The following is a 15,799-nucleotide window of genomic DNA, read 5'->3' as shown; positions in this document are numbered from 1 at the left end:
TAATTCAGTACTCTAGATCAAAACATATTGAAATTAGACATCATTTCATAAGAGAACATATCCAAAATAATTATATAATTCTTGATTATGTATGTACTGAAAAATAATTGACTGACATCTTTACCAAGGTCTTAAGTGAAGATAGATTTTGTAAAATTAGGAGAGAACTAGGAATCCTTGATCCATCAACTTAAGTATCTCTCTGATTCCAAGTTTTTAATGCCAAAAATTTATTGAACCAACTTTGTTGAGCTCAATTCTCATCTCTCCTTTTTCTTAAGAGCTCAAAAAAGCTCAAAACTATCCTTCACATGATCAATCTCTGGGTAAACACCCTTCTCTCAAAGTTTCAATTTTTTTTGAAATTTTTTCATCATTCTTTTGAATTTTTTCGTGCCATGAGTCGACCCCCAGGATCGACCCTAGGGTAAACTTGTAATTTTTGACAAAACCCTTCAGGCGCTCTATTTTTATTGAAAAATTTTTTGTTGAGCCGACTCTTACCCTTCTTCTTCTTTCTCCCACCGAACGAAAGCTCTCCCTCTTTTCTCTCTCAAACCAAAAGTTTCTCTCAAAATTTCTCTTCCCACCAATCTTCACCCTTCAAATCACCCATTAAGGAACCAACTTCTTCTCCTCTTTCTTCCCCATTTGGGCGGTTCGAACTTGCCCTTGATTCAACCCCTCTTCTCCAAATCGATGAGTTTCCTCTCCAAAATTTTTGCTTTTTCTTCTAAAATCCTTTCCTCTCTATCTCTCATTTAGTCTTCTAAGCTCCTTGCAAGTCTTTTTTGTCCAAATGGCTCCCAAAATGAAGCTACCGTAAAGAAGAAAATCTATTCGTTGGTTGGAAGAGAGTGTGCGCAGTAAAAGAACAGCAGCTGAGTCCTCTTCTGCTTCAATTCCAGCTCTAGGTCCTGCTTCAGCTTCTACACAGTCCCTAATCAGTCCAAGCAAGGTACCTCTCTCTGATTGAAAAGTGGAACCCGAAAAGAATATAGATTTCATGTTTTTTGAAAAAGAAGGGTTCTCTATTGGATCAAAGATTAAAAATCAAGGATGGAAGTTTTACTGTCTATTGAAAGAAAATACTTATGTTGATTTGGTCAGAGAATTTTATTTGAACTTAAGTTACTTCAATGGAACAGTAAAGTCTACAGTGAAAGGTGTTGATATTATTCTTGATCCATTGCATTTGGCTCAAATCCTGTATTTTTCTTGTGAAGGCTATACTAATATGGAGTTCCCAATCAAAGAAAAAAGAATTAATATTATCTTAGGGAGAATTTTTACTGAAAATTTAAATAGATTAGAAGCCAAGATACTTTCAGTGGAAATGAGGCTTTTGCATCACATGGTGACCAAGCTCTTTATCCCTAGAAGTGGTAGGCATGACCTCTTATCTGGTAGGAATATATGCATCATGTACCATGTGATCACCGAGACTCCCTTTAACCTTCCTATTCTGATGATTGAGACCATGAGAGAGATCCTAAATAGGTCTAAGGTTCACTTGCCCTTTGGTATGGCACTCATCCTGATTTTTAAGAGGTTCGGAGTTAGTTTTGAGGGAGAGATAGTTGTCAAATTATCTCATTCTGACGCCATCAACTGCCACACACTGCACCGCATAGGTTTTTCAAAGACTGATGGTGGTTGGTCAAAGGGTGCTGAGGAGAGAGCTGAGGAGGAGAGACTGTCTTCACCTCCTCGTGATCACAGAGCATCTTCTGATATTCAGTTCGTGTCTGATCACGAGACTGGTCCTTCAGTGTAAGTGAGGAGGCATGCTTCAGTTCCACAGTTAGGGAGCAGGGTACATCCTTCAGAGTTCAGACTTACAGATGATTAGATTGAGCTGATGTCCCAGTGTGTTGCCTCCATTTTATCTCAATAGTTTGCCACCTCAGTCTTTGCTCAGAGGTCGACATCTCAGGATGACTCAGATCAGACTTTGATCCCTCATATCTCTACTATTTTTCAGATGCTCACAGCTCAGTCTGTATGACTTGAGGAGCTTGAGGAATGTGTTCTGAGACTGATGGACAGAGTTCTAAATTTGCAGAGGCAAGTATTAGCTTTAGCCCATCCCCAGCCGCATGAGGACATCACAGAGGTCTCCAACCTGTCTGCAGAGGTGGCTAGACTTCGAAGAGTTTTGGAGGGTGGATTTGACTTTTTGAGGAGAGGGATCAGAGACTCCAATGAGGCTATCTCTACTCAGTTTGGTACTCTGATGCAGTCTGTGTCGAGAGCTTTGATCTTCTGGACACCATCAGACTTTCTCTTCTAGCACAGTCCATATCTTCCCCAGCTCTAAGACCTTCTCACCCCTCTACTCGTGCCGGTACTTCTACCCGTGGCTGAGGCAGACGTGGTCGAGGTCGTGCCCGTGAATTTGATCCTATATCTCCTCATCATATCTCTAACTCTTCTGATTCTGATGCCTCCAGCTATGATATATATTAGATCTAAAATAGTTAGTCTTTTATGTCTAGGATCTATCTTATGGTCTTTGTATTTGTTGGCTGATTGACTCTTGGATAGTTGTTATCCATGACTTTTGTATTTTGAGTTGACTCATATGTATTGGGATACCTATATATTCAGTCACATTTTGGATATATATATATTTATATGCTTTGAATTTCAATGAATGTTTATGATTGGGATCAATTGAATTGTCTTAATTATGAGATATAAAAAATAGCTCATATTTATGCTATAAAATATTATGAATAGCAATATCTTCTATATGAGCAAATTGATATGTCTTTTATGATTGCTATAATGAGGGGAAGTAAAGAAATAAACAATCAAAGAGAGGGAGTAAAGAAATAACATATGGTATCAAAAAGGAGGAGTAGAGAAAATATGTCCTTTATGTTATCTTTTTTTTTCTCTCTTCAAAATCTCTTAAAATCTTAATTGATGCTGTCAAAAAGGAAGAGTAAAGAATCAAAAATCGAGATCGAGCAATCAGCAATAGAGAAATAGAATCGAGAGCAATAGGCAAAATTGTCAAAGCAAATATATCAAAGAACCAAAATTATCAGCAATTTTCAATTTAATCTTCAAAGCAAATAATCTTATAAGCAAATTTTAAATTGATCTTCAAACTACTCATGATGCATTTCATTCAAATAACTGGCTATGATGTTTAAGTGATGCATCTTCATAAATTTGAAATTCATGTTCAATGCTTTATATATGTTATACTCTGCTTTTGCTCAAGTGCTTTGTCATCATCAAAAAAGGAAAGATTATTGCTCTTTGAATTGGGTTTGATGATTATAAAGTATTTGAGGGGGTTACTAATGATTTTGGCTTGAAAAAAAAATTTATTATTTTTCAGAAGCAAAATCATAATTTCACCAAGTCCTAACTCGAAAGCCACAAGAGCAAGAACAGAAGATTTATGATCTATTGGACGTAATTTTAAAATTTTTGGATGTGTATTTTGAAAGAAAATCATGTTTATAAAATTGAGTCGACCCCATGAGTCGACTCATGTCAAAAGAGACTGAACACACCCAATTGAGTTGACCCCATGAGTCAACCCCTGTGCATGAGTCGACCTCTGTTGCTGTATACGTCAAAATTACAGAACAGTCATTTTCTGTTCTGTGCCATAGAAGTCGACCCCATGAGTCGACTCATGTACATGAGTCGACCTTATGAGTCGACCCTTGTGACAGAAAAACTCCATAACGGCTAGTTTTCAGCTCATTTTGGTTGCATTTAATGCTCATTTAATGATCTCCAATGGCTCTAAATCTATCCAGATTACTCTCCACCATCATTTGAAGTTATAAAAGGCACTTAAAGGAGGAAATAAAGAAGGTTTTTTCAAGTATTCATTTCAGTCCTAAGCAAAGAGCCCTCTTGAAGTTAAAGAAGCTTTCATTTCTAGTTCACCAACCCCTCAAGAGCTCATTCAAGTCTTCAACCACCTTGAGAAAAATCAAAAAAGCTTCCTTCTTATTGTGTAAAGTGCATTTAAAATTTTATTTGCTCATTAAAGGAGCTAAATTTATATTTTTATGTGATTAACTCACATACTCTATTTTATCTTGATCTTTAGTTTTGGAAGGATTTCAAAACTTAAAAAGATTGGTTCGAACCTTGATTCAGATTGTATTGGGTTGGCTTGTACTTGAAAAATAAGTATTTTAACTTGGGATAGCTAGAGTCGGAGGTACCAATATTGTATTCTTGTTGAATACGTTTTAGTGGATTTGAATTTCTAAATAGGAGCTTGGGGAGTGGATGTAGATGCAAGGTTGGCACCGAACCACTATAAATCTTGTTTGTTTGTGTTATACTTACTTGCTCTCTTTCTAAATTTTTTTATCTACGTACATTCTTGCATCTAATTTCTACACCTTGCTTAAATCACTCTCTACATATATCCTGCTCATTGTTATTTAATCCTCATAGTTCTAAATTAACGTTAAATTTTTTAAAAAATCTAATTCATCCCCCCCCCCTCTTGGGTTGCATAGCTGGGCAATATTAATTCAATCATCAATTAGAAAGGGTTCTAATTATTGAGATCGGGTCAGCTCGATTGGACTTAAATCGGTTAGATTAGATTCTAATCAAATCAGATCAACTTGTATTTAGATCCACTGCTAGTTAGATGTAAAACCCAATGGATCACACATAAAAAAATTGATCAAAGGTCTAATTGGATTAGACTATGTTTGCAGGATGAGCATGCTAGCATGTGTTGCAAATCTTAGCTCCTAGTTTCGAATCGGATTCGAAATTGGTTCTGGATTGGGCTAATTAAATCCAATTAAAGTCAAATTAGATTTGGTTTTAAATGGGGTTGATCCATGGCTGATTAAGCCAAGTAATTGGTGCCACCTTCCTAGAGTCCCATGCACCAGAGATTCACTATCTGGCGCGTGGTGTTTATTTTTGTGCGCAAATAATTTTATGGCGCCTCATGTGATGGAATGCCACATTCCATTTTTATCCATTTATTTCCCTAATGAAAATTTTATATGGCATGGTCTTTAGGTTATTAAGAGGCACAAAAGAGTCCTTCTTCCTCTTAGTGACTTGTTTCTTGTCAAAAAATTTGGATAAATGTGGAAACCTAGCCACCCACAACTCATGCGCCATATATAAGAGTCCATATAGTTATGGTCTCTTATTTTTTATGTCATGCCATTTCAATCTGATTTTTTCTCCATGCCTAAAGCACATTGGCACCTCCTTTGTGGGCCCTTTGATGGCCAACATGCACTGATCAAGGGTGGAGAATAATGCCACCCAAATGAAGCCTCGTGACTTCTCAAAAAAAACACCAGAAAAGTTTCTCCGAAGAGTCTGTTTGCGTGAAGCAACTCTTGGACTCTTTTATGATATTTGCCACATGTCCCTGGCTTGCTGATGGGCATGTGAAATTGGTAGGAGGCATGAGAAATTTTAGTTGGGCACGAGTTGTCGCGTGGAGAAGGTGTGAGATGTTCCCAATGGCATCTGGTCGCTAAGTATAAATAGGATGCTGCACCGAGTATTCTGATCCATCAAAAATCTATTCTATCTCTTCTTTCTTATAAGTCTCCTACGTTGTCTAAATAGCTCTCTTCCTTCCCTTGTTAGGACAAATCCTAAAATAGTAAGGACAAGTTTGATTTAAGATAAGGATCTAGGAAGAGAATTAGGAAAGGCAAGGAGGAAGAAAGATAGAGATAGGAAGGCTAGAGAGAGAGGAAGGAAGCCCCGAGGTTCTACTTCCCAAAGAAGTTCTTGGAGGAAGAATTCAGAGGGAGAAACCATCTTAAAGAGTTAGTATCTTGATCAAGGTCCTGTATGGATCACTGTTAGAGAGCAAACACTTAAGCATTTGTGGAGGTTCTATCAGAGTTTTGGAATAAGCGTTGCAGGTATTCTTCTATACCTTCAATTATGTTATGAAAATATATCATATCATTGTTAATCATCAAGAAGGTCTTGATTTAGAATTAAATATTTAAGATTTTTAGTTTAAATTTTTGAAATCCATGCTTCTATTGTACCATCATAACCCTACACGTCCTACATATCTACAGTATATTCAGCTTCTGTTGAATGGTTATTTGAAACCCTTCCAACATACCGAACGAAAAATACTTCCTGATGTAGACATTCTATCATCAACATCCATGTATTCTCCTACTCTCAGTTCTAACCCTTCTCCAAAGATCAGGAATAACCCTTAGTGCTTCTCTAGTACTTAGGGATATTTTCACAGCAATCCAGTGCTCCTAGCATAGATTTGACTGATATCTGCTCGTGACACTCACAGCATTGATTATATTAAATCAAGTACATAGCATGATATACTCTTATGCCCAAGAAGATAGCAGTCTCCTCTTAGAGGTTTCTATGCTGAACTATTTCAGCATCTCCTTTATATATTTTTCTTGTAAAAACCCAAGCATCCTCTTAGATCTATCTCTATAGATTTTTATATTCCAAGAATATGTGATGCTTGCCCTGGGTCTTTCATGAAGAATTCTATATACCATCACATTTTAACCGATGTTAGTATGGGGCACTCTTACTGATCTTTATGTAAATATATGAGTCCTCTACATTCTTGATGAAATCAAATAATTTGATCACTTACCATTGAAACAAATATTCCAACTTCGAGATACTTGCCTAAGTCCATATATGGACCATAGCAGTTTGTGGTCTCCATCATTGAAAGTAAAATCCATAAGCCATTCCATATAGATATCTTCTCAACATATCCATTTAGAAAGGCTATCTACATATCCATTTCTCGGGTCGATGTCCAATATCGCCTTGTTATAGATTTTGAGATCATCTCTATCTCCTATCTCCTATGAGAAATATTTTCTCAACATCCTCTGTAAGTATACCAAGTACCTTTCATAAGGATGGGAGATCTTACTAAATCTATGAGGTGAAAGTACTTCATGTTTTTGCTCATCATGAATAGGTTCTACAGGTCCTTTGACTTGTTACTATCAGAAACTCTCTTTTTGAGCTTATCCTCCCACTATCTCTATCTTCGATAAACTATTTTTCAAGAAGATAATATAATGGATTATAATCACATTGTAATCCCTTGAGAAGAAAAATAGCATCCTCAAACTCTTTAGGACACCCAATGAGTTCTCATAGAACTGACCTCTAACTTGTCCTGTCTGCTGTCACTGACACAGGCTGGACATCTCTAAATCTTGAAATAATCAAGACTCGATTTCTTACTTTGTCATATCTCATATGGTGTGGTAGGAACAGATTTAGAGGACACCTTATTCAATAAGTAAGTTTAAAGCACGTCCCTAAAAGAATAAAGATAATTAGTGAAGTTCATCATGGACCAGACTATATCTCATACAGCTCTATTCCTCCTCTTAAATAACCCATTGAGCTGAGATTTACTAGGAGGGGTCCATAGTGAAACAATGCCATTTTTTCTGAGATAATCAAAAAAATTTTTACTTTGGTATTGCATCTTCGATCTGATCGAAGTACCTTTAAGATTTTTTTAATTTACTTTTCTACTTCACATTTAAATTTTTAAATTTTTCAAAGGTATCAGATTTGCATCTCATACACACACCTATACCATAACTACTCATCAGTAAAAATAATGAAGTAGAGATAACCTCCCTAGATTGGCACATTAAATGCACCATACACATCAAATATGTACAAGGGCAAGTATGTCAATGGTCCCTTCCCTTTATCCTACAAAAGGTAGCTTGATCATTTATTCTCAAAGAGATGATACACAGACTAGATATGACTCAACAGTCAATAAGCTCAAGAGTTCATATTTTTTCAGTCTATAAATTATTTCTTCTCCTATATGACCTAAACTAAGATACCACATATACTTCAAGTTTATCTCAACTATGAATCTCTCAGACCCAATAGCATCCACTGTTTACTCAAATATGTTTACAGAAATATCATCATGCAAATGATAGAGACTGTCTCTAAGAACTAAATCTAAAAAGTAGTTGTGAATGTTAGGTATCTACGACCACAGCAGCAACTCTTATCCTATTACCGATTCAAAAGATTACTTTACCTTCTCTCAGCCTTCTGCACTCCCTTAGACCCTTTACTAAAGTGCATAAATAGGCACTAGAGTCTAATACTCAACTAGGAGAAGAGAAAACTGTAAGATCAGTTTTGAGCAATTTTGGCATGCCTTCCCAAGACGTGTCTTTTTCTTTAGGCTCTCCAGATATGTACCTCTAAACTTTTCAAGGTTCCTTAGTTAATAATATTTTGATCAATCCAAATAAGATGCTATCAAGGTCATTCATATGGTAGTTTATCATGAACCACTCATACAAAATAGGAAGGGATTGCATGATCAAATCCACTAGTAATTTCTTGTGCATGGTCATGTTGAACTTCTCAAGCTCCTTAATATCCTTGATTATTATCAAGCAGTGATCATGGACTAATTGCCTATTGTGCATCTTATACGCTGTATGACTCTAATCACCTCACAACTTTTGTAGATGAATCAACATGTCGTTGGCAGTGTACAAGTCTTTATGCATGCATTGGAGTTCATCATGCATGGACTCCAATTTATAGCATCTATCTCTATTGTCATTGTCCATCCACTTGTCAAGTATAGCTCGTTGACTATGGATTAGTTGGACTGATAACATTGGGATAATCTAGTTAAGAAAATAGCTTAATTTCTAAAATTAAGAATGATTCTTAAGTTTTTGAGCCTGTCTATATAATTTGGTTTTGGTTAAAAGGTCGATATCTAGAATTCAAACTAGAAAGTTAGAAGCTGACACTGTAAATCATATAGAGTAAAGATTCTAATTAAATATTTATATTTATTTTATAATTTATTTTAAAAACTTTTAGAAATAAATAGGCTCCTACTATTTTGAAAGATTCCTCACACTCTCTGGATGGAGAAACAAAAATCCTAACATGACAATTAAGCTTTTAGTAGATGTTGCAGTCCCACCAATGCCGTACACCTCACCTAACAGTTATTGGTAACACGCACACTAATGTATGGATAACTCTTTGTCCAAATACTTCTCTAAGCATGATGCAGCAACTTGATCTCTAAGCTATGTGGGCTTACCTAATAGTTATTAACCACACTCCTTAGTTAAGCCCGACCCATCGTTCACCAATAAGTGCAAGGCCGTCATTGGATCTCTCACCTAATAGTTATTGGGCCCAATCCTATCTTTAATCTGGAGCAACTCTTTGCTAATAGAGTGATTGCGTATTTTCAATGCAACTAAACTACTGTGATCAGTTGAGAACGATCAATATTGGTAGCTTGCCCACATATCTACAGCAATGGAAGATCGATAGGCTAAATATTTATGAGAAAATTTAATTCAGATCTCATCTAATCAGTCATCACATGACTGATCTAATTGACTTGGACTAAATCAAACTACCAAGCAACCACATTCAAGACTCAATCTTTCAAATTGATCAGATAAGTGGAGATCGATGGGAGGCTCCCCCTTGATAGGATCAAGGGTCCTAATTAAGTAACCATCTCTCAATTATTTGTCTTAGATACCAATAGGTCGATTAGTTCAAATAGGTTAGCTTAGGCAAATTAGGCTCAAACCACAGAGTCGAATTAGGTCCTTAGATTAATTGATTCTAGATATGGGTGTTAATCAACTCGATCTACAATAATTGTATGATCTTAAACTCTATTAACCTAATCCTAATCAATACTTGATTCGATTTGATCAACTGCTAAATCGATTTAGATCCAATATGATCAAATCAAAACCTTAAGTGTAATTCAATTACATGACCTAATTTGATCTACCCATGTCCAATCCCTCATGCACAAACACAAATTTTAGATCTTAAATCAAAATTTTCATATCCAAATTCTTTGCATGAAAAGTAAATTTTTTTTTTCTCAAAATAATTTTCAGATCATACATGCTATCATATATCACATATATTAATAAATTAGATCATAAAAATTAATTTTAGATCTAAACATGCAATCACATATCACATACATGAACAAAATTCAGATCATATAAACTAATTTCAGACCTAAGCATGCTTTCATATATCATATATATGAATCAAAATTAGATATGAAATCCTCTTTAGATCTAAATTAAATAGGTATACATCTTATGTATGATTAAAAATTAGATTTTGAAACTCTTTTTCAAATTATGCATATTATTTTCATACATATAAACTCGTGGCTCTGATACCACTATTAAATTTTTAAGGTGCTCATGCATATAGATTTTAAATTTTTTTCAAAATCAAAATATAGTGAAATATTTGATTAAAATATTTTTAATCATAAAATGCATACATCATATGTAGACACCTAAATATCTAGTTCATATATAGAAAATTATATAATCTACTTTTTAATCTAAAAATAAAATATAAGATTAGATCGCATACTTGTTTTATCTTTCAATCTTCAAATCTGAATCTTCATCATGAATCGATCTTCACCTATGAAGTGATGATCTTGGATGTCTTCCAGATCCCATTGAAGCTGCATAAGTATCCAACCTCTATGGGTATCTACATAAAGCTTGGATCTGATCATAAGTCTTTGATCTCATCGAGATGCTAGCTTTCTTGTAGATATCACATCTTAATGGTTGAAGAAGACTATTTTTTTCTCTTAAGATATTCTTAAAGAAGAAGAAGATCAAGAGGATAAAAAGGAAAGATTTAGAAGAACAAAGAGACCCTCTTCTTTTCTACATGGAACCACGCCATATGATCTTTACACTAGAGATCTAGAGAAGAACCCCTTCATCTCTTTTTCTTTCACGCATGAGAGAACCTTTTCCTCTAAAGAGGAACATTTCCTTTCTTTATTCTATGCACCATAGGAAGATCCTTTTTCCTTTTCTTCAGCCCATGAGGAAGACTTTCTTCCTCACCTTTTTCATGCCAAGAAGGAAGAACAATTCCTCTCTTTTACAGCCCAAGAGGAAGACCTTCTTCCTCACTTCTTCTCACACCAAGGAGTTCTGATTTTCTGCATCATACAGCAGCCAACCAGTAGGTTTCTCATGTCGAAAAGCCATAAGAAACTCACGCCCAAGAGCCCTCTTCTATAGCGTGGAATTAGGTTATGAATAGGAGTCAAACTCCTAATTTTATGGCGTGTAGGAGAGGGGTGTGTGTGCATGATTTGGATAGACTTTGGGGCAGCCTCCACTTCATACCAATAAGGCATGTAATAAAGATGGGATGCTCAGATTTTTTTTCAACATGAACGTCTTCATGCCAAAGAAAAATAGTATGGAGATATGTTGGGCACAAATCCAAGTATGGCGTGGGATAAGGTAGGCGACCAAGATCATGTGGATTCCTAGTCAAACTGGAAAATCTTGATTCTTGATCAAATTCCTAACTAACTTTTGGACCAATCCTAACTAACTTAAGAATTAGTTATAACCAAATAACTAATCTAGTCCTAGCCTAATTAGGAATTCAATTAGGTCCTAATCCAATTAAAAAATTAGTTAGGTTAAACCTCATCAAGTTAGAGATTGATCTTTTGGATATTAGGTCATCTCATAACCAATAAGACTTGATCCAATCAAGCCTGTTATCCAATAGGGCTTGATCCAATCAAACCTAAGTCAAATTAAATTGAATTTTATTCAATGAAATCTGATTTGAACCCCATAGCTCAATCATATTGAGTCCTATTGCAATCCAATTGCAAATTAAATCCTCCAACAATTCACTAACCCTTAGTAAATTGAACATTATAATTTTTGTATTGAATTAATCATCAATAAAATTGATAATTAAATCTTATTGTGATTCATAATCATAACTCAACCATCTAATCAGTCAAAAGCTCCTTTTGTGTGTGACTTTATAAATTCTATTTTGCCTGATAGTAAGGTATACTGAGATCTCTATCATAATATTATTGAAACTCTTTGAAACGGATTGGAATCATTCTAACTCTATCCATCAAGGATCATCGATCATCAAGATAATGCTCCTGGGCCTCACAATTCATCAGTGACATCTAGTAGTATGTAGTGACAATCTAGCAGAATAAAAAATTATGACCTTCAAGGTATAATTAACATGTGATATAGTCTCTCTATCGTGAGTTCCGACTTGACAGAAGTTATGGATAGCTCATTAAATCTCATCATCAGTCATATGTAAGATTTATTCGACTCGAGTTCATCTTGTGAATATTCATAGAAACTCTTTTTCATCAATCATACTGTCTTGGTTAAAGACTTCAGAACTCAGTCTCATAAATCACGTAGAACTATTTTTTTTATTAAGATTAATAGATCCCATCTAAATGCACATCCTGCTCTTATAGTGGACTAACTGTCGTCAATATCCACTATAAGGAATCATTGAGGTTATATTTATGTATAGTCAAATTTTAGTAGCCTCACTACGAGCAGCCATGGCACCGCAGGTCAAAGAACCAATCACACTGCTGTAGCATCGAGAAAGTCACTAACGAATGAGTAGATATCCATGTGACTTCTCATATTAGTCATGCTCAGTACTAGTTGTTCTCTAATAATCACCTGCACTCTCGCTCCAATATCCCTACACTACAGACTCAAGACTCATCTATCTGAAGAAAGAGATCCATACACCAATCTGTCTGGATCAATCACTGTTTCCATGATGATCCTATGATCAGAAGTAATTTAAAAATTAATCATCAATAATACATGTCTTAAATTTTTAACTCTTTGAGAATATGTGTCATCATCTTATTAATCCCTTAGACGATTCATGGATACATACAACATGAATAAAATTAAAATTATCCATTAAGTATAAATCATGTCCTAAAAATATGATATGTATCAGCCAAAATTGGCTTCTAGGACATATATCTAACAATCCCTAAATTGATATATGACTAGATCTTGATAGCCTCCTAGTATTGTCATTAACTATTTGGTCACAAACTTTGGTTTGATTAGAAGAAAGTTGTTTAGGGTATGGCCTATGAAGGAATTTCATTGTATGAGTGAGGAATATTCTTCAAACAACATGTGTAAAACTTGCTTGCAGATGGAAAATATATTTGCTTCTATTGATGGATGAGATTTTACTATGGGGATATGGGATACATATCTTGATGGAATCTTTGGTTATTTAAATTATCATATTTGATTTGATTACTTGATTTTTCATATTTTTGTTGGAGATTTTTGGGTTGTGTTGAATTTTAAGTTGAAAGTTTACTTTTCTAAGTGTTTCTAGGGTATTTTGCTATTGTTGTTAAATTGAAAAAGAAAATTTGATTTTATAAGACATAAATGAGCTTAATATATTAGAGAAGATTTTTATATAGTTTTATCGATTGATGCTAAGGATCATAATAAAGGAAGCTTTATGGGAAATAGCCAAGTTAATTCTACTCATAAGGATGTTGATTTGAGGTCATCTAATTGGTTGGAAATTTTAGTTAATCCTTTATACAAAGAAAGGTTGGTTTGGAATTGTCTTATTGATTGTAAATCCAAAGTTAACTCACTTCAAATTAATTCTAGATGTCTTAGATTCTAGATGAGTAATGAAGCTTATGCAATAGTTTCAAATATGAAGTAGATCAAGATTTAATTTTGATGTGATATGCCCAAGGCATAGTAAAGATAAAGAAAGTTAAAATTTTACTCTAGCTCTATCAAAAAGAAGGAAGGTTGGATCTTTTTTAGATTCTAATATAAAGTGATAATTTTGTCAAAATTCTTTCGATAAATCTATAAAAATTGATAAATTTATATCAAAGTGTGTCGCAAAAGTGTGATGATTTGAACCTATTAGAAATATTAATTCTTTCATTTAAAAAATATTATGATGGAAGACATTAGTTTTCATGTAAGAAAGGATTTTATTGAGGATGAAAGGACAATGCTACTGATTCTTGACCTAAGCTGGACATTGCCAAACAATTTTTGTCAGTAGGTTATTCTATTGCAAACAATGCCAAGAAGAACCTTGAACATCTCAAATTTATTATTAACAAATTGGTGGCTCTTTGATTAGGCTCGAATATAGAATATTTTAGTATAGATCTCATTTTTCAAAATTTAACATGTTACTCTATATGGTTGTAAGGGCTTGAGGTTTCTCTAAGATAAAAAGTTTAATCATTAAATCATGTGAGGATTTAAAAGAAAAAAAATGCTATAGAGCATGGAGAGCATTTGATGCTCAAGTCAGCTTCTAAACTATTTAGAGTAAATTTGGCTAAAACTGACTTCTATATGGAATTAATCAAGAACAAAACACTTCATTGGCAAAGAATTATATATTTTAATCCAAGGTCGAGATGTTAGTGTTCATTTGAAAGAGATCGAGATAATTTGATATGCATTGTGGATGAAAGAATCTAGTTTTAAAATACCACATTTTTTTAGTAATGAGATTTCGTGAAGCAAGAATTTTGAGAGGAAGGCTATCCAGTAGTTCGAGGATGATATGAAGGATTAAGTACTTTGGAAGTTTGAGCCCCAAATATGATAATTTCAAGGATGAAATTATTTTGGGGGTTTGGGAGAATGTAATGATCCATTTCTTTGATTATCTAGAACAAATCTTTCTCTTGCATAAATCTCAAAGCATGGAAAGAAAAAAAACCCTCATGCATGTGGTACATGGGAGGCAAGGGAAGGAAGACTCTTGATGAGAGTCTTCCTTTTCTCAGACTTCATTAAAGAAAAGGAGTTAGGGCTTGCCAAAAATCCAAAAATCCATGGATTTTGGCCTATAAATAGGTCATTCCCCTTGAAAACTCCACCATGGAAGGCCTCTTATAGCCGTCGATTTTGAGTTCTTCTTCGAGTCCTCCTCCTAGGATTTTGCCAGAGTGATCAGTGGATCTCTCACCTTGGGTGCCACCAAACTAGGATAATGTCTTCTTCCTTTTTCTAATTTAATTTTAGTCTTCTATCCATCACTATCATCGGATTTGGTCTGGTGTCTCTGGATTTGTTGTGAATAAGGCCTCCTCTATGCTCATGACTTTTCCTCTTGTTTCGCCAACCACTAGCCACTATAGGTACTGCTGGGTTCATATCCCGACCAGCATTGAGTGCTGCCATCAACCACTGGCTTGGACTTCATGGCCGTGGGTAGAAGAGAGGAAGGCAGAGGGATGATCGATTTAAAGAAGAAGAAGAGAGTGAGGGGGACTACCTCTCTATCTTCTCTCTTTTTTTATTTAATTTCTCTCTCCTCTCTATCACTATAAGAAAATTCATTATCAGTGACGGTTGTTAGCCATTGCTAATAATGGAAATACCATCTCTAATGCTATGAGCGATAGAGCACCATTGTTAAAAAGTCATCGAAAAAAAGCCTGAGACTAAAGTAGTAATTAGCGATGGTAGACTAGCTGTCGCTAATAATGTTATTAGCATCAGCATTTAGCAACGGCACTCCACTGCTCATAATATTTTTCAGATTTGAAATTAGAAAATCAAAAAAATAGTAATAATGATGGCTTTCTGTCTCTAACAAGCCATCATTAATACTTATTAGCGATGAAGCTTTCGTCGCTACAGTCATCGCTAATAATTATATATTTTTTTAAAAATATTTTTTAAAATTATATTTATTAAATTTTATTATAATTTAATTAACAAGTAATTATATTTACTAAAATCTATTATAATTTAATTAACATGCAACATATAATTAATAGACAACTAACAATTAGCTATCATTATCATAAATAAAGAACTAATATTATATATTACATCAAAATTAAATTGTATAAATAATTCTATTCAAATTTTAA

The sequence above is a fragment of the Elaeis guineensis genome, chromosome 5, assembly GCF_000442705.2.
Source record: "Elaeis guineensis isolate ETL-2024a chromosome 5, EG11, whole genome shotgun sequence".
Taxonomy (NCBI): domain Eukaryota; kingdom Viridiplantae; phylum Streptophyta; class Magnoliopsida; order Arecales; family Arecaceae; genus Elaeis; species Elaeis guineensis.
The sequence above is the reverse complement of the archived record's forward strand: the minus strand, read 5'-3'. Positions refer to the sequence as shown.